The sequence below is a fragment of the Pipistrellus hanaki genome (genome assembly GCF_964339955.1).
Source record: "Pipistrellus hanaki genome assembly, chromosome: 17".
Classification (NCBI taxonomy): Eukaryota; Metazoa; Chordata; class Mammalia; order Chiroptera; family Vespertilionidae; genus Pipistrellus; species Pipistrellus hanaki.
The window spans coordinates 45,163,256-45,182,755 of NC_140519.1; the positions used below are offsets into that span (position 1 = coordinate 45,163,256).

Genomic DNA, 19,500 nt, shown 5'->3' on the forward strand with positions numbered 1-19,500 from the left:
TTAATTTCACTTGAACCTTACCAAAGAAAAACCGACTAAAGTGAAACTGATGGAATTGCTAAAATTTAGATTATGTCCTCTTCTCCATTGCCAGTGATAGTATTTCATCAAATATCTAAGAGAGATCAAGTAAAAATTCAATGAAATCACATAATTTGGAGTTATTTTTTTTCCTTTTAAGATTGTACTGATTAGCCTTCTACTATAAACATAAATTGATTATACTCTGATACTTTCTCCTGTCTCCTTTCTTTTGCCTCCTGATCATTGTTACTTTTATAATTTTAAACTTAAAATGATTGATAATGTGTTCTTTTAAGCAATCAAATGTTTGCTGTTGTGCTGTTATTTATACTTGTTTAACCTTCATCTCTAGTTCTTTTAACCATAACTTCTTCACTCGAGAGGGTGTGTGTGTGTGTGGGTGTGTGGGTGTGTGTAATAAATTCAACTTGTCATTGGATTAGTCTCACAGTATATTTTCCAAAAGGACTCATATAGTACCTGGATTCTCTCATGTTCGGGAATGTCTTCAGTTTTAACATTCTTGAGTTACATTTTCCTTTATTTGAGCTTTGTGGGCATGACTGTTTCTTTTGGAAAAAGTACCAGCGTGGAGAAATCTGGAGCCAGCATGATCCCAGCTCACTCTCTTTTTTTGCCTGGATGAAGTCATTCTATGTATTTAAAGTGGAGCAGGATATGCTTGGTGTCCCCATGTAAATTATACTCTCCTAACATATTAATTTTTATGTCTTGCAGATTTACTACTTTTCTAAAGATATACAGGCCCTGATTAATTACATCTCTGAGGCGCTCCTCCATTGGTTGGGTAGTCTCCTTAGGAAATAGAAATGCTCTTTCTGGAAGCCAACTTTGAAGTCCTTATGTCATCATCTCTAATTGGTTTATTCCGTTTATCTTTTCCTTTGCATTTACTGTGACGTCTAAAGCCTTTTCCTTTCATCGTTATTGGAATTTTTAGCCCTGCCTAGTCTGTCCTTCCCTGGTTTCATTTATTTCTTTGAATCCGCGAGGATGTTGCTCTGCCCCTCAATTGTTTCCTTAACCTGGCAACCTTTCTTTTGATCCCAGCCTATGGCTTCATCGTCTTGTTTTGGGATCTTGTATAAATGACTCCATACTGAGTTTTTTTATTGCTCTTTTGCAGATTGTATGTCCTCTCCCTTTTGTGTTCTACAAGGTTTGCATAGTTGAAATGCCATTGCCCCACTTTTTTTTCTCATGTTAGCATGCAGAGCCCTGCCCAGACCTCTTAGCTCTGGTTTAATGTGGGAAAGACATTAGTGTTTCTTTTTCTTTCTTTCTTTCTTTCTTTCTTTCTTTCTTTCTTTCTTTCTTTCTTTCTATCTTTTTTTTTTTTTTTGCTTCGTCTCTGATGAGGTGGACTTGTCTTGTTGCTCCTAGTTCAGTTGATTAGGGCAGATGGATCATTGTGAATACTCTTCTGGATCCTAAGGATCCAGGGCATGCGTGGGGCAAGAGCTCAGCTCTAGTTGCTAGTTGACCCCACATGGGTTTTCTTCTAAGATCCGACAAACTACCCTGTAGAGCACACCCCCCAGCCATTCATTCCACCTTCTCAGCTCGAAGCAATGTAAAAGGTTGGTCCCCTGTGACCTTTGACCTTTCTGCTGGAGTCCTCTGTGCCTCAACAGTATTCTACGGTCTTTGCAGCTGCCATGACACTCCTTATAACTCATAATACGTAGGGTAGAGTTCTACTTCCTACCCATTTTGAGCAAGGGACTGACACAAAATGATTGTGTGGGTAGGAAGTAGAACTCTACCCTAGGTATTGTGAGGTCTGGCTGTCCTGCATTTTCCTGGTATTAAAGGGGAAGGAAAAGGAAGTCTTGAGGGATGGGCTCAAGTTTCTCCATGGTTGTACAAAGCTGGGAGGATGTAATGACCTCCATGTGACCCAGAACTGCCCCATGGAATTTAGGCTTCACTTGTAAGAGTGGAGCAGGGGGAAAAGGGGGACAGTGTGTGTGTGATCCCAGAAATATTACTGGACCTCTTTTGGCCTCTGCTTTCTCATCTGGAAGCTGTGGGTAGTGGGCTTTTCTCACAGGTCCCTTAGAGGTTCAACACATTAGCTGCACAAAGCATCTAACCTAGCAACAGAAACAGTCGGCGCTTAATTGATGCTGCACCAATACCTGCCCAGCACTGTTAGGTTTCTATGGATCTACACTTTAAGGGAAAAATAACCCATGGGCTTATTATCTGAAGAATTCCTCATGTGTCTCTGAAAATGAGAGGAAGGGGCTACCAAACAGACAGAGGATGATATTCAAGGTGGAGGTGCTAGGATCTCACTCTGTGCATTACCCAGAAAACCACTGTAATAGGCAGATTCTCCTCCCATTGGCATAACAATCTTTAATATCCTATGAAATGCATTCAGAGGGAAATCCTTTTATCTCCGATGAGGAGAGCTATTGCTATTTGAGTTAGTAACTATAACTCATAACTTCCTTTCTCCAGAAGACAAAAGTTGCTTGCAGTTGTATCCATTTGGAAGACCTTGAGGAGAAAGTCAGCCTATTTATAGCTACCTCCTCATTTGGTTGCATAAGATAAGCACTTCTTGGGAAGGTGGTACTTCCCTAAAGCAGGCCCTTAAAGCCCAGAAAGGGAAACTTTGGATGAATCATTGACCAAAGCTTGGCCAATCTTGATCTTTCAAAACCCAGTCTGGCATCACATTCTTTAGGAAATCTTCTCCAGTCTTCCAATTCAACACGATTCCCTTATTCCTTCTATGGGAGAAGCTAGCCTGGAGCCACATTCCCTAGATTTTTGCCAGCAGGGTTCAGGGTCGGATTCTGCCAAGGAGAGACACTGGCAAGGTGATTTGAAGGCTGAGGAGAAGCAGGCATTCTTATTCTCATCACCAGCTGCCCGGGAGCTGGAGTGCTGAGATGCAGATGTCAGTGGCTTCTTTTCATTCGCCCTCTGGAGAGTACCGAGTTCAGTATCCTTTCCGGATTCCAGGAGCAGCAGCTTCCTGGATGCCCATCCTTGAAGATTTCCCTACCACCACAACTCGAACCCATCCCACAATTGTTTAAACCTTTGTTTCCTGTATTGAGTCCCTTTTTGCCTGAACTATCCGTGGAGTCCTCTATTTTCTTCCCCAACTTGGAAACACCCAGATTGAGTTAAGCACTGTGTTCTTGACTGTCTTTTAGCACATTATTCTCACTATTGCCCAAATCAGTCACTCAGAGGTTGAGTCTACAGCCTGGGGAGTAAAGCAGAAACTTTGACAGTTTCTTCAACTGCTGAGGGAAACCAAAAGCTCTTTATTTTAAAGAGAAAAAAAAATCTGTGGGCAAATGAAAAACCTTGCTTTGTGTCACAAAGTTAGTTCTGGGCCGTATTTGTAGAATGAATACAGTGAAGGAATGGGGACTGAAACCAATGAAATCAATAATAGTTCAGTCACAGACTCTGGTGAGTCATTTCAGTATCACAGGGTTAACCACTCGGATACGCCATGACTCTTTTTATTGGCCTCATAGAATTATTGACCTTTTTTTTTCTTTTAAAAATCTAACCAATGATCTATCAGTGGAAAACCAATGAAGTTTCCCCACTGCCTTCCACTTGACAACCACATGCTGGTTTAGCCAGCCTTGAGCACCAGTCACCAGCTTAAAGAAGGGGAAGCGTGGAAAGTCCTGGCTGGGTAGCTAAGCTGGTTAGAGCTTCATCCCAATACGTCAAGGTTGCAGGTTCGATCCCCAGTCAGGGTACAACCAGGAAACAACCAATGAATGCATAAATAATTAGAACAACAAATCTCCTTCCCTTCCTCCCTCCCTCCGTCCTTGTCCTTCCTTTCCTTTATCTCTCTCAAAACAAAACAAAACAAAACAAAACAAAACAAAACAAAACAAAAGAAGGGTGGAAGGAATTTGGCTGAAGGTGACCCCCAGACTTCTTTGGAACAGAAGGTCCTCCTCTCAGCTCGCCTTGCCCTTATATCTATGCCACTTTATTTTGGAGATCTCCAGAAGAAAATGACACCTGTCAATCATCTTCTGATAAAATACCACATATATCCTAAACCAGGAGTTGGCCAAGTTTTTGTAAAGAAGTAGATATTGTTAGCTTTGTGGAGCATACAATCTCTGTCCTAAGACACTTTGCCATTATATTGAAGGTAGCCATAGATCTATGCCAATAAATGAACATGGCTGTATTGCAATAAAACTTTATTTATAAGATCAGAGGGTAGGATAGATTTGGCTCAGGGGCTGCTGCTTTCCAACCCCTGCTCTACACTGACTCAGTGTGGTGCACTCCTTCTCTTAATCTGAAGAGTACTCTTCGTTCATCCATCTTTGTTCCTTGACTTTAGGAGTTGGCTTTGACAATAGGCACAGCTAGTGTGTGTGTTTCAGAATCCTTGGGCAACTTGTGTACAGATGGAGGAGAAATGAGCATGTATTCAAACCTACTGCTAAGCATTATTTGTGCATTCAGATACTCAGGTGAAACAGGAATTATGATCCTTATGGAAGAGGAAGCTGAGGCACAGGGAGGTTAAATAATTGCCTACCATCACAGAGCTGAAAGTGGTGGGCCCAGGATTTGAACATGGCTCTGTCTGGCTACTTCTAACAGGTCTTATAATGGATAGTGTAAGGCAGCTAGACTTCCGCGGTGGCCCTTGCATAGTGACTCAAAAAGTGGAGCTTATGTCCTTGCTGGTTTGGCTCAGTGGATAGAGCATTGGCCTGCGGACTGAAGGGTCCTGGATTTGATTCCAGTCAAGAGCACTTGCCCGGGTTGTGGGCTTTATCCCCAGTATGGGGCATGCAGGAAGCAGCCAGTCAACAATTTTGTCTCCTCATTGATGTTTCTATCTTTCTCTCTGAAATCAATATATACATTTAAAACGTAGAGCTTGTCAAAAAGAAAGAAAGAAAGAAAGAAAAAAAGAAAGAAAGAAAGAAAGAAAGAAAGAAAGAAAGAAAGAAAGAAACAGAAGAAAAGTTGGGTCAACACAAACACAATAAATTCTTAAATATAATAACCTATAATACATAAGAGATAGGGCTCACATAGAAAATTTTGATCTTTTCTTTTTCCACCCCATCTTAACCACTTCTAATTGTGCAGTTCAATTTAGTGTTAAGTATACTTACCCTGTTGTGTAACCATCCTCTAAATTTTTTCTGGTCTTGCATAACTGAAACTGTGGACTCATTATACAATAATTCCCTATACCCTCCCCCTCCCGTCCCCAGATCCTGGCAGCCACCATTCTACTTTCTGTTTCTGTGAATTTGACTACTCTAGGGACCTCATAGAAGTGGAATCATACAACATTTGTCTTTTTTTGACTGGTTTATTTATTTAGAAACATGTCCTGGGACTAATCCATGCCATAGCATGTATAGAAGTTCCTTCCTAGTGAAGGCTGAGTCATATTGCCTTGTATGTGTAGACCACATTTATCCATTCATGGATGCTTGTGTTGTTTGTGCCTTTTAGCTATTAGGAGTAATGCTGCTGCAGACATGGGTGTACAAATACCTCTTTAAGGTTCTGCTTTCAATCTGGGGGTTATATACCCAGTAGTGGAACTGTTGGCTTGTGTGGGGATTCTGTTTTTCTCTCTGTGTGGAAGCCCCTGTGCTTTTGTCCACAGCAGCTGTACCGTTTTGCATTCCCACTAGCAGTCATTGATTCTCTGCAGCCTCATCAACACTTTTATTTTCTGTGTGTGTTTAAATAGTAACCATCCTAAGGAGTGTGAGGTGGTTCTCCATTTCCTTTGATTTAAAAATAAATAAATAAAAAATAAAGGAGTCACATAAGTCGGCAACCTGCATCTTCTCCTTTAATATCACTAACATGTGTTAAGTCCACAAACACTCATTTATACTGTCATTTCCAGTGGCTTCCCAGTTTCAAGCTCCATCCCTTGCTTCCTGTAGCCACTTTGGCCAAGTTGCTCAGTCTCCCCAGTCTACACGGGGAGATCAATATTTAAGAGACATCAAGAGAATGTTGTGAGGATTAAGAGGTGATTGCATGGATGGAACCTGCCCTCCTTCCTGGCACATTGTCAGCAATCAATGAATATTATTGTTAATACCTTTTATTATTCGCCCAGTGCATTGATGGATCCAGCTAGGTACTTCCTTCTTAGCCTCAAGGTGGTTCCTGATTTTTCACTTTGTACAAAGATGTGAACGTCAGCTACAGAGCTGCATTCATTTCTTCTTTCCCAGGGATGACCTGACTGAAGGAGAGAACTCCGGGCCAGCGGAGACCAGGTCTACCCTGGACCTCCTCAGAGCAGCTGCTGGTCATGTAAACCAGTCTCCGCTCTGCCCGGAGAATACCACCCCTGGCCTTGGTTTTTATACAAGCCCTCTCACAATTCACTCCCGGAGTATCTCACCGGCAGATCTGCGGGGGGCCTGCAGCTTTTCGGGGTGGGCCCTGCACAGTGATGCGTGGCCTGCAGAAAGCTTAGTCAAATGGTTACACGGAGGAATGTGCCATTTCCTTCCCTGGTGCTCAGATTACCATCGGAGTCTTATCTGTTCCCATAAAAGCAAGTGTGGACGTGTATTAAGTTGTCAACACTAGGAAATATAAGGTCTAGAATAGCGACCCTGGGAGCTTCCCAGTGTTCTCCTGTGTAATGTCATTGGAGGCCAAGAGGGAGATTCTGCTGCAAGAGGGAGCCTGGGAGCTTTCAGAGGCTGGAAGCCTTTGAGTTTGGGTATACTCACCTTCTCATTAACCCAGGTTATTTTTTAAATACATTTTTTATTGATTTCAGAGAGGAAGGGAGAGGGAGAGAGAGAGAGATATCAATGATGAGAGAGAATCATTGAGCACCTGCCTCCTGCACGCCCCCTACTGGGGATTAAGCCCACAACTCGGGCATGTGCCCTGACCAGGAATTGAACCCGGACCTCCTGGTTCCGAGATAGATGCTCAACCACTGAGACACACAGGCCAGGCAAACCTAGGTGATTGTTGAGTGTCAGAGGACCCTGTGTGCATTGTCATCAAGGGCAGAGGGTTGACACGTATCAGAGGAGCCGCTTTCTCTGAAATGAAGCCGAGTGCTGCATGGGATGTGGGGAGGCAGGGGCTGAGAGGCGAGGCAGGACTGGGTTGAAATTCTGCCTCTGACACTGTAAAGGTCCATCACTGAGCAGGTCAAAAACCTCTCTGAGCCCCAGTCTTCTTGTCTGTAAGTTCGAGTCCACATGACCTCACATACAGGTTTCATGGAAAGGACTACATGAGATAATATGCATATACTAATATAACAGGGGTCAGTTTGCTATGCGATAAAGAATGACCACACTGCCGGGACTGGTTTGGCTCAGTGGATAGAGTGTCGGCCTGCGGACTGAAGGGTCCTGGGTTCGATTCCGGGCAGGGGCATGTACCTTGGTTACGTGCACACCCCCAGTGGGGGGTATGCAAGAGGCAGCTTATCGATGATTCTCTCTCATCGATGTTTCTGAATCTCTATCCCTCTCTTCCTCTCTGTGAAAAATCAATAAAATATATTTAAAAAAGAAAAAGAAAAAAAGAATGACCACACCAAATTGGTGAATTCCCAGCTAATGTAGAGAAACTGAATGTTTTTTTAAACCTGGGCCCTCTGTCACATGGGCAAATGTGTGACATGTAACAGCTTTTTTTTTTTTCCTTTTTTTTTTTCTTTTTTCCCTATTACTATTGAAATTCTGACTCCTAGGAACGAAAGAGTTCACGTTGGGAAGTGCTAATCCAGATCAACATCTCACATGAAAGAACTCATCCTAGCCTCAATGTCAAGACGTTATCACGTTTCCCCTGTGGGTTTCAGTGTCACGTCCATAAACTCAGAACAGTTCACTCGTCCATCCATTTATTCCACCGGTAATTACTGAGGGCTGGCTGTGTTCCAGGAGCCGTGGTAGGCACCAAAGCCCCACGTTGAAGGAGACCCAGTCCCTGCCTCTTGGGTGATCCCTCCACACTGACCATTTCGTGTCCTAAGCTGATGCTTGCAATCTGAGCAGCACCACGGGGGTAGCGCTGCCTGCAAGACGGTGGACAGTGGGGTTTTAGAATCTGAAGGAGACTGAGGAGCTGACCAGTGTGCAGCTTGCTGAGGCAGTCTCATTATCTCCAGTCTCAGGGCGTCACAGCCCACCTCCACTCCCCGCCCCGGGCAGCCTTGGACAGCTCTGACAGTTTGCAAGTCTTTCCTTCTGTGGAGCCAGTATTTGTCTCCTGGTAACCGCCATCCAGCCCCTCGGAGTTAATCCTGTCCTTCTGCATGACAACCCTTCAGATGAGGAAGTCACCTTCCAGGTGACAGGCACAGGGGATAATCTTAGCCTCACACTGCACAGGGGAATTCTGGGGAGTCGTGGGACTAATCTGATTCCACAAAGGGGCTCGATGTCACACTGAGGGCTTGGTGAGACCACCCACTTTGGGTTTATTTGGATTATAGCTACTAGCCTTACTGTTCTCACTGGAATTTATATTTTGCACTGTCCTCAAATATACCTGATGAGATGGCCCAGGATGATTTTTTATTTCCATTTTGTTTATAAATAAAACAAGACTCTTAGAGGTGGTGTGCTCAAGGTTACCTGGAATATATCTGGTAGAACTGGGACCCAAATCCTAAGACCCAGACACGGAGCAGATGCCAACCTGGGGTCCTCTCCCTTCCCTGCTATTTATCCTATGTCCTGCCAGTCATCCCCATAATGTATAATACTTTAGGGTCTTTCTTCCTAAAATATTGACTACTTTATATTACTCCCTAAATCAAAAATCCCCAGCATTTCCTCTTATGCTAAGGATATACCTCCAAGCCCTTAGAATGACATCCAGTGCTCTCAAAGTTGTCTACCTGCTGGGAGTTTCAGGGATGGAGACATGGAGGGATATTTTGAAGACCCAGTTCCCATATCCCTTCCATTTGGGGCTCTGTGCTTTAGCCACCCGGGTCTTTTTCAGTTCCTCAAACAAGTCAGGTTCCCATGAATTTGCAAGTGCAGTTGCCTTCGCCTGGAGTATCGTTATCCATCATTCAATTGACAAACTTGTACTCATTCTTCCGCTTTCCCCTCAGACACCACTTTCTCAGGGAAGCCCTCATTGACCCTAGGGCAGGGTATGTCCCCTGGAAACCCTCTCAATGCCTTAGAGACGTCTCCTATCGAGAAGTCACCAGAACTTGGATTATATTGTAACTCTTAAGGGTCAGGGGTTGTGTCCCTTCTTCCCCAGTGGACTGTCAGCTCTGTGAGGGTGCGGTGGAGTCTGTGGTGGGCCTTTCTGTCCTCAGAAGCTAGCAGAGGGGCTGGCGCCTCATGTTCGCACCATAAAGAGCTGGTGCAAAGATTTTTCTCATTCAAATAATGAAAAGTCAACTTGAAGAAGGGCTCTGACTTTCTGAGAAACCTGCAACCGAGGCAAAATTCTGAAATGAATCAGGGTGCCTGGTAATTTGATACTGACTTAAATCTAAACCAAGTAGGGAGCCCTTCCATTTCACGAGTGAAGAGACAGTCGGTGTGGAGGCCTGTGGCAGAATCCCCCTAGTCATGAGTCAGTGGGGAGAGGCCTCTGACTCTGGGCCATTGCTGCTCACTCTCGGGTACTTTCTGTTGGATGTTGACATGATGGTGACTTCGGAAGGCTGTGGCAGTGAGCCCTTGTCCTAAAGGGAAAACATTGGAGGTGGGACTCAGGCTCAGCTACTGTAGGAGATGTGACCTTGGCCATCACTGAGGCTCGTAACATGGGGAGAATATTATCTTTCCGGAGCCTGCTTGTAGAGTTGTAGGCAAAGCTCAAATGTGGGTTGAATGAGCAGGTGCTCAAACAATATTTCCTGCCATCCAATGCTTTTACTGTGTTGGCATCTACTTCAGATGCTTTGGATGTGTTACCTGTGAATGAATACGTCACAGTTCCATGAATAAAGAAAACGAGTAGTTAATCTATTGCTTATGGAAGAAAAGGCTGATTTGGTTTCTGGTTTAGTGGCAGAAGCCTGAAGGCAATGATTTAATTCCCTAATCGGGAAGACCTGTCTGCTTGACAAAGCGTGAGATGTGGAGCAAAGAACAGCCTTAGTGAGGCTGCAGCGAAGGAAGCCAGCCTTTGAAAGAGCGTGGGGTGACTTGCTCAGTGTTAGCAGATGAGATGCTGTTGAGGAGTTTGTTTCTTTAGATTCAAACATTTTTTGAGCACCTACCACGCCAGGTACACTGTTAAGCACTTTTTACCTGCTGTTTAGTTTCCTCCTTTCCCTACATGAATTATATTCCCTTATTTCATATTAAGGACATTCAAATTCAAAGGGATGAAGCCACTTACCCCCTACCTACCCCCAGTCACACAGCCAGCAAACAGCAGAGCTGGTACTTGAACCCAAGGGTCTGTCTGAAGCCAAGTCCCATTGCACTTCTAAATAAGTCTTATTCTCTCCCTAATAAAACACATTCCATGGAGAGTGAAGACCAGAAGTATAGGTAGGAAAACCTACTCAAGCTTTATTATTAATAGTGATAACTTTGAATATTTATTATTGCCTGATAACTTTAAAAAAAAAAACCCACCATTTTCTTTGAATGTAGAACTTTCCATTTCCTTTCAGAGGAGCTGACTGTTTCTGATCTCTCTCTATTTGAAGTTGCATGAACCCCCTGGGAGAGGGGCTTTCTTAGGGGGGTTGGGAGGTGGAGGAAACATTGGATAGGGACCCTTTCTAGCCCCGAGTCTCTCCCTTGGTGGATTCATTCAAGATCTCTGAGCCTCATTTTTTTTAAATGTGTGAAATGGGGACAATTATGCTACCTATTTGCCTACATTTATAGATATTTGGAGGATCTACCAAGATAATTGTTGTAAATGTGATGCAAAAGACTCGGAGTTGTTTTTCTAAGGCAGAGCTACTACATTGCTCCTACAGATCCTCTCGGCATGTCATTCCTGATGAGAACTGATGGTTTCTTGGACATAATAGCAAAATCTCTCTTCCTGTGACTTATATGCTTCTTGAAGTGTTTCCATGTTTGGATATAGGAGTGCTTTCTAATTGGAGGAGATGTAATTCTATTTGGAGGTGTGGACTCGAGGTGCCACTAAACTCAATGCATTTGCTTCCATTAACATTGAGTGAATCCTTCATTTGGGGACAGCTTTGCTGCCCAACCCCAATTGTTTAACTGCAGTCAATGGCCTTATCTGGCAAGTCTTGTCACAGTCAGACTCCAAGCCAAGTACTGATGGGACTAATGGTGTCACTGAGTCGGTCATTTCTGTGACCACAGAAGCCTGCTTTGCGGGTTTCTGTCACTGTCCAGACCCTTGATGGAATTAGAGCCCTTAGTTTATTTCTGTTCCTGTTTATTATCTGGATAAACTCTGTCCCCCGCTCTCTTGGCTTTATCTGAGAAGACAGAGCCAGCCGTGCATGAGTCACAGGGCCCCACCAATTGCATTTCTACAATTTTATTAGGATGCTGCGTGGATGAGCTTTATTGAACATGGAATGAGTTTCGTGGGTGTACATCAGAGTCTACTGCAGTTCCCAGAATAATTGTGTGTGTGTGTGCATGTGTATGTGTGTGTACGTGCTTAGAAGCATCTTTAGAAAGGGAGCCAGGAGACCGGAGTTGCTGCATCATGACTACTAATCCCAAGGGTAACCTTGAGTATGGCCAGAAACGTTTCGGTCTTGCTTGGTGCTATGCACAAAGTGCCATGGAGCCCAGGAGTTGGCAAGAGAGGGATGGGGAACATTTTTCTGGGGCACACTTGAAAGTTGGGCTTTGAACTGTGCATTTGATTTCACCAGATAGGCAGAAACAAGGACATGAGCTAGCCTTCACAGGGAACAGAGTCACGGAGGGTCAAAGTCCATAATAGGTCTCAGGAATGGTGTGTCTGTGACTGCAGTGAGAAAGGTGGTTGCGCTGGTGGGGCCTACAGAGGTAAGAGGTGAAGGCCAGGTCATGAAAAGCCTTGAGGACCAAGCTGGGCATTGGGCAACTCCTTGGTCACAGAAGAGAGCATGGGGCCTTGTGACCGCAAGAAAAGCCACAGAACAGGAGACTTGGGGCCTTAGCAATCAGGAGACCTCAGTGTATAGAACTATGGCTCAGAGAGGGCACATGCCTTCTTCAAGGTCACACAGGACAACTGAAAAGATAACATTTCCCCACACACCGCCTAGCAGCATCTCCCATATGCTGTCACCCTTGAGCAGAGCTGCCCAGGGCTTCCTGCAGACCTCGCCTGTCAGAGTAGACTTTGCAGGTTGCCTGATTCACCATGCTTCATTCATCTCTGGGTAAATTATAGCCTCTTTAAAGCAAATGTAAATTATATTTAAATGAACCAAGCCTTGACCCTTATGAAAACACAACATGAAATTTCTGCTCTTATTTTCTCTCTGGATAAACATAAATGGCATAAGAAAGCCCTTGGGGAAAGGAGAGGATTACAGACTCTTCTTCCTTCCCTTGGTCTCCTCAAGGGTACCACCTGCATGGGTGCAGACCCCATAGTCCGTGACCAGCACCACAGGTCCTTGTGCTCAGAGGTCATAGTTGAGGCTGCCTTTGGGGTTATAACCCTGAGTAACAGGGCTCTTGGGTTCAACAATCTTTGCTGATAAGTAGGACCCAGCTTGCTGCCCCAAAATAGCTCTCCAGGTGGACAGATTTTAAATTCCCATTTGAGAGATGAGGGTCGAAGAAGTTAAGCTGTTTGCCAGGGTCATGTCATGCATTTAGGAGGAAGAGGAAGCAGGTGAAATGGTGAGGATGCAGGGCAGGGGGCCTGGCTTCCTTCCGTGTGGGGGTGGCAGGTGGGGAAGGAGCCAGGGGCAGAGTGAAGGCAGCTGCTGACACTCGGCTTACCTAGTGTCTGCTGTTGAAAGTTGGAAGGATGAGTTGCTCAGTTGATGCTGAATTATGAATAACTAGCAGAGTGAGAAGGGGAAAAGGAAGCCTGGTTTCTAATTTTATCTTCTGTGGCACTCAACCAAAAAGCCCCTCAAGGTGGCTGGAAGTTGGAAACCCTCAAGGCACGAAGCCCTGGAGCAACATGCAAAGGCCCGCAGGGCAGGGGAGGGGCGCCCAGAGAAGGTGTACCCCCGGGCTCTGTCTGGGTCCCTGCTCTAATTAGCTGTTAAGTTTTCTTCCCTCTGGCTCATTTGCATAGTGTCAGACCCATATGGTGTTGTTTTATTTACCTCTTCTAGGGGAATGACTGCTTTAGAAAGAGAAGAAACCTGAATGCTTGACTTTCTGTCCTTCATGACCTGCCACGCTCTCTCTGTCACCCTCTCCAGCCTTTGCCCCTCTTCTTCCCTCCTGACTTATTTTATAAACTAGAGGCCCGTTGCATGAAGATTCATGCAAAAGACCTTCCTTCCTCTGGCTGCCGGCACTGGTTTTCCTCTGGCACCTGGGACCCAGGTCTTCACTCTGGCCGCTGCCTTCTGTCTTCACTCTAGCCAGAGCACCATTCCTGTAGCTCCCTCCCCCCTTTTCCCCGGCAGTCCTCCTCATAACAAGCATCCTGCCCCATCTGGCCTCTTTGCACCTGCTTGCTTGCTGCCCAGAGGTCCAGAGCAGCTGGGGGGCTGGGCCACTGCCATCTTTGTTGGGTTAATTTGCATACTCATTCCTAATTGGCTGGTGGGCATCTTGAAGTGCTGGTCAATTTGCATGTTTCTCTTTTATTAGTGTAGATGAGGACCCTGATTGAGTGACAGGATCCATTTCTTCCAGTGTATGGCTGCTGGGGTGTGTGGAGGGGTTTATAGCATCGATGTTTCCAACCAGGGTGAGTTCAGTGTGACCTACTCCCATCTCTTCCATGATGGAGGGATGGTTGTAAGTTTGAGAAGCGAGCCAAGGATAGTTCTGCTCATAGATCATAGACCAGAGGTTTGAATTCCAGGTTGCTTCACTCTTCTTTTGGGATTTCTGGACAGCTCCTCAATTTTGCCATTTTAGGTGTGGACTTTGCCATTTACACCAAGTCCCTTAATGTACTTCAAGACAGAGTTTTCACCCTCGTTTGGGGCAAGAGAGAGCAATTATCTTGGCCTTTCCTTGTTCTTGAAATAATTCTGGGTGATTTAGTCACTCATTCATGTGTTCTTGGCTCACTAGCCCCTGGTGGTCAAACACCTGAGAAGTATTAAACAACAACCCAAAAACAAACAAATGAAAAAAAGGCCTTTAGAGGCACAGCTAAAGGAGGCTCCATCGCTCTTTAAAATGCTTTCACTCCATGTTTATTTATTGAACAAGCATTTATTTTGGGTGCATGCTGTGCCGGGCACTGGGCACAATGCCCAGGATCCAGAGCTGGAGAAGGTCCCATGTCTGCTTTGAATCTGCTCATGGTTTGCTGTGAATTTCACAGCTCAGAGGTCACAGCTACCCAAGAGCTACAGAAAAGGGCCCAGGACAGAACTTCAGGGAATTTGTCAACTCTGTCAGACACTTTGTGCAAGGTTTTATTTATATGTGTATTTTTTTCTGGGAAGAGGGTTCATAACTCTCATTGGATTCTTAAAACATTCATGATTTAAAAAATAAAAGTGTATTATGACCACAGCTTCTGCCAGTGCAGAAGGAATTCAAGCTGACCCAGCCCTGGTTGTCTACAGGTGGGAAGGCCTTTCCTCGCTCCGTCTCGGTGGGTTATCCGCATTGGAGGCTTGGCTTTTAAGTCTGTCTTCTGAAAAGCAGACTTCTTCAAAACTGGCTCAATGTCTTTGTCATCTCGCGCTCCACTCAGGGACTTGTGTGCATTCAGTGTTTATGTTTTCCATGGTGCTTAGCGCACGTCTTGGCAGTGGGAGATCCAGGGAAAGGATGTTCATTGATTGTGCTCCAACCTTGCCCCTCAATTCTCTATTCAGGTTTCCATTTCCCTGATTCTGTTCATCTTCAGCTGCTGTGAAGTATCCTACCTCTCTAAAGGCAGCTGGGAATAAGGAATGTTCCTTGATTGGGGTGTGTGCGTGCGCATGCACACACCCCCCCCCCCCCCACACACACACGTACACGTCAGTTCTCTGATGCTCGCACCCTGAATGCTTTGTTCCTTAACTATCGTGTGGAGCAAGGTGTGTGGACACCATATTAATAACAGCTCTCAGCATGTATGTGGCACATTCCATTTTCAAAGGCATTTATAAACACCGGAAGATGAAAGCGTGCACCACCCACCCTGGGAAAAGGGGAATGTTAATTGTCTGCTCCTTGGAGAGGGCCACTGAATCTGAGAGCTGGGAGGGATGTCAGAGGTCATGGTGCAGCCTCCAGCTCCTAGAAGAATCCTCTTTCTTGAGCCCATAGGGGTGGGGTTTTCCCTACATTCTCTTTCACAGGTTCATACAAACTCTTACCTCATGTAACTTTCAATAATATCTATCTATCTATCTATCTATCTATCTATCTATTCACACCTTCTCTCCCTTCCTCTATCTTTCATTTATTTTTCCCTTCCTTCCTTCCTTCATTCTTTCCTTCCTTCCTTCCTTCCTTCCTTCCTTCCTTCCTTCCTTCCTTCCTTCCTTCCTTCCTTCCTCCCTCCCTCCCTATATCTTTTCTTCTTTCCTTTCTTTCAGTCTTTTTATAGAGCCCTTCTAAAATTACAGATACATGAACAAAATGATGCTGTTTAAAGCCATTAAATTTGGGGCATTTGTTATGTATTGAAAGAGAGCTGTAACCCCTGGGCAGACTGGGGTACGTGATCCCCCTGGCTGCAGTGACATTTCAAGCACCCAGCCTCAATTCTCCTTCCTCTGCTGCAGTTGGTTCTCTGACTCTGACGTCGGGGGCACTGACAATTTTAACTCTGTACCTTTGGCTTCTCTTGTCCAGTGTAGCACTTTCAGACGTTGTCCTTGTAACTGCTACTCTGCCATTCCCTAAGGCGCTGACATGGAGAACTTTGACTAAGCTGTCTTTCTCCTTTTAGTTAACGGCAACCTTTAGTAAGTTTCTGCTGCTTCTCTGGTACTGTGGTAAGTGCTTCTCATGCACACGGTCTGCATCAAAATGCTATGAGGTAGATGACATTCATCATCCCGTTTACAGACCAGGAAGCTGAGGCCCAAAGAGATTAAGTAGCTGTCTGAAATGCACAACTAACAAACAGTAGAACTAGGAATCAAACCCAGGTCTGTCTTGATCTGGAACCCCACAATTAATATCCTACTATTTGTATGGCGCATGAAAGGAGTTTAATGATTATGATGCATTACTTCTCTCCTTTTTGCCCTAAGCATCCCTTTCAGCATTTTTTCCCATCATGAACTGTTTATTTTTTTTAAAGAGTTTATATATCAAATAACTATATAAAATAAGTAACTTTCTAAAATAACTGTATAAAACAAGTTATTTGTTTACTAGGTTCTTATGAACTGAAGCTTTCAGTATTTTAAGAACATTTGTGAAGTTCCGTGTGTCATTTCACTAACTCCTCAATGACCTAGAGAAGGTGACCTGAGTCTCCCCATTTTATAAACGAGGAGACAGTTCTGGAGGGTTTGGGTTCCCCACGGACACAGCTGGGAAGGAGCAAGCCTGAGCTTGACACTCCGTGATTCCAGCGACTCTGCTCCTATGAGCTGGCTCCTTACTTATGATGGCTATGGCATCACCATTGCATCCAAACTGAGCTGATGCACTTGCCACCAAAAAACACAAAGAATTCTTTAAAAATTTAATACATCTATACAATGATATCATGGATAGCTGTTTTATTTTCAAGTATCCCAGTTTTGTTACCATAGATAACCAGGTAGTTTGCAGTAAGATTTTCTAGAGGAGAGATACTAGCAGTATCACTGCCAAATTTTGCATTTAGCTTTAATACAATTTTGTGTAATAAATAATATTGAGGTTCAACAATAGCAATAATAGAATAATAATGTAATAACAGCTGCTTTTTATGAAGGGCAACCATGTGTCCAGCTTTCTGCCGAACACTTTATTTCATTTTCTCCTTCAAATCCTCTACCCACAATGTATTTTACAGGAAGGTCAGTTCCTGAGAAGTTAAGTAAGATGTCCAAGGCTGTGTTAATGGAGGCCTTGGGATTTGAGTCCAGGTCTAGCCCAGAGCCTGAGCACTTCATCAGTGCAGCACATTAGAAAACATCACCCACTTTGACATAAGCACACAGGACTTCCAGGCGCCATTTTAGGCAGTTGCCCGATGGCGTTGATAAAGCATCATATCCTTGGTGACATGGGATTGGGGTTGGTGGTAGTTGGCATCATCTGGAAGATGGGGGTGGTGGTCATTTCTCAGATCCAGAATTCTAGTGGTGTCCTTTCTAAAGGCCTTTCTGAATTTTGGGTCTAAGAAACAGTTGTCTCAGCTTGTACTCATCATTCCCATGTGACATGCAGCTCCTTGAGGTCAAGCTCCTTGAAGACATTCCATGGACTTTGGGTACAATGTCTGGCAATAAGAGGGCCTCCACCAATGTCTTGAGTTGCTGTGGAGCTACGGGAGGGAAGATGAGAGATACTAGTGTTTGCCTGGGATGTAAAGAGGGAGAGAATGTAAGCATCCAAGCATCCGAGACTTCATGAACCCGAAGAAGTCATCCGTGGGGAAGGAGGAGAGGACGTTATGAATGAAGTGAAGAAAGACAACCTGTGGACTACTCCGAGGTCTGCCAGTGATTCACTGTGTGGTTTTCCTCTCTGAGCCCGTATTTCCGGAGAAGATAATGTTACCTGCTTATCTTGACAAGAAAATAGTTATCAACACCATAAGAGCATACACACCTAGAATTATATAAGTACAACGGCAATGGCGTCTATGACAACGATGATAAGAAAGTTTTCTTGCGTTGATCACCATCCTGGCATTCTTCATACAACGTCCTCACAACAGCCAAGTGGGTTGTTATCTCTAGTTTACAGATGAGGAAACTTTGAGATATTATCAATATTAATTATGCAATTATCAAACACCCTCAAAAAAATTCTGACGTTCACTCAGTCTTCTGGGAGATGGCCGAGTAAGAGAGCTGGGAACCAGAGATGGCACTTCGTTGGCCAAAAATCAACCCTTCCAATTAAGTCTAATTCAGCTCTTGCTGGGAACACCTGTGCAACTTGGGTTCACCAGAGATCCTTGGTTTTTTAGCCTCCTTATTGAAATATGATTGATATATCTTTCATGTCTACAACCAGAGTTTGGAGGTAAGTATACACCTGTGAAACCATCACCACAATCTGTATCATACACATATCCATCCCTTCCAAAAATGTCCTCCCATCTTCTTTATTTATGACAATAATTATTTTAAGGGGTTCTTGGGAAGTGGAACTTGCACCTCCGGTCCACCATTCTGCACTACCCGTAGTCCAGGGACATGCCCCGATCCTTCTGGAAGAGACCCACTAGGGCTGCCTGGGTAGAATGAACTCAGCCCGTTCTGAAGCCAACTGGCCGGAGTTTGGGCAACTCCATGACCTCATCCTCCTTGTTGTGTTGAAGAAACAAAGATAATGACACTTTCCCAAGGCTGGGGCCATGTAAGTCTTAATTTGTGAGTGTTCGTAAATGGCTTTGAAGATGGCCAAGGTTATTTAAGTGCTAAGTATTATTTATTGTGGTTCTGAGCTCGGTGCCTCCTCCCCATTGTCATGCTACAAAACAATAAGGGATATGGTTAAAGAGCCTCTGAAGTGTCCAACCAATAATAGATTAGGTAACCTTGGCCTGAGCCCTGTGATGGTATCTGCAAACCTAGCATTAGCTTTGCAGCATTTTTGTGTGGGCCGGCGGTTGCCTAATTTGCCCTTGAACGTGCCAGCAGCAGGCCCTGCCTCGGGTTTGGCACACAGGTGATGCAAACGCTCTTTGGTCAGACCCGGGTGCTGACATCATGCTTTGCTGGGTGCTCTTTGAGATGTAAATTAGGTGGTGGAGGAAACCTGGTCCTTTCATCATGGACACTTAATGGGAGAGAATTAACATTCGTTGAGCCCTTCTGTGTGCCAGACACTTTTATGAACATGAGCTCATTTATTTTCAGAACAATCCGGTGATGGGGGTATGAATAGCCCCGTTTTACAGATGAGAAAACTGAGGCCCATGGAAGTCAAATAATTTGCCCTTGATCATATAACTAGTAAGAGGCCTGGCAAGGGTTATGATCCAAGACTGTCTGGCTCCAGAGGCCATGCTCTTTTATTATATTAAACTGTAGGCATCATGCCCTCCTCTACTCTCCACCCCAGTGGCCTGCTCAGGTTTCCCAGAATCCCCTGCTAAAATGTCTTCAGTGCCTTTCCACTGCTTTAGATGAAAGACCTGCGTCTACTATGGCACCTTCTGCCTCTGGCTCCCTCTTCAGCTTTATTCCATCCCATGACCCTGTGCTCCTGAATAGAGGAACTATTTCCGTTCCTC

At 44.6% G+C, this 19,500-nt stretch overlaps 1 long non-coding RNA gene across 4 annotated transcripts in view; it reads left to right on the forward strand.

Moving 5' to 3' along the window:
* Window positions 1-19,500, forward strand: part of LOC311612047 — a 531,826-nt gene that overhangs the window by 369,667 nt on the left and 142,659 nt on the right. The window lies entirely within an intron of this gene.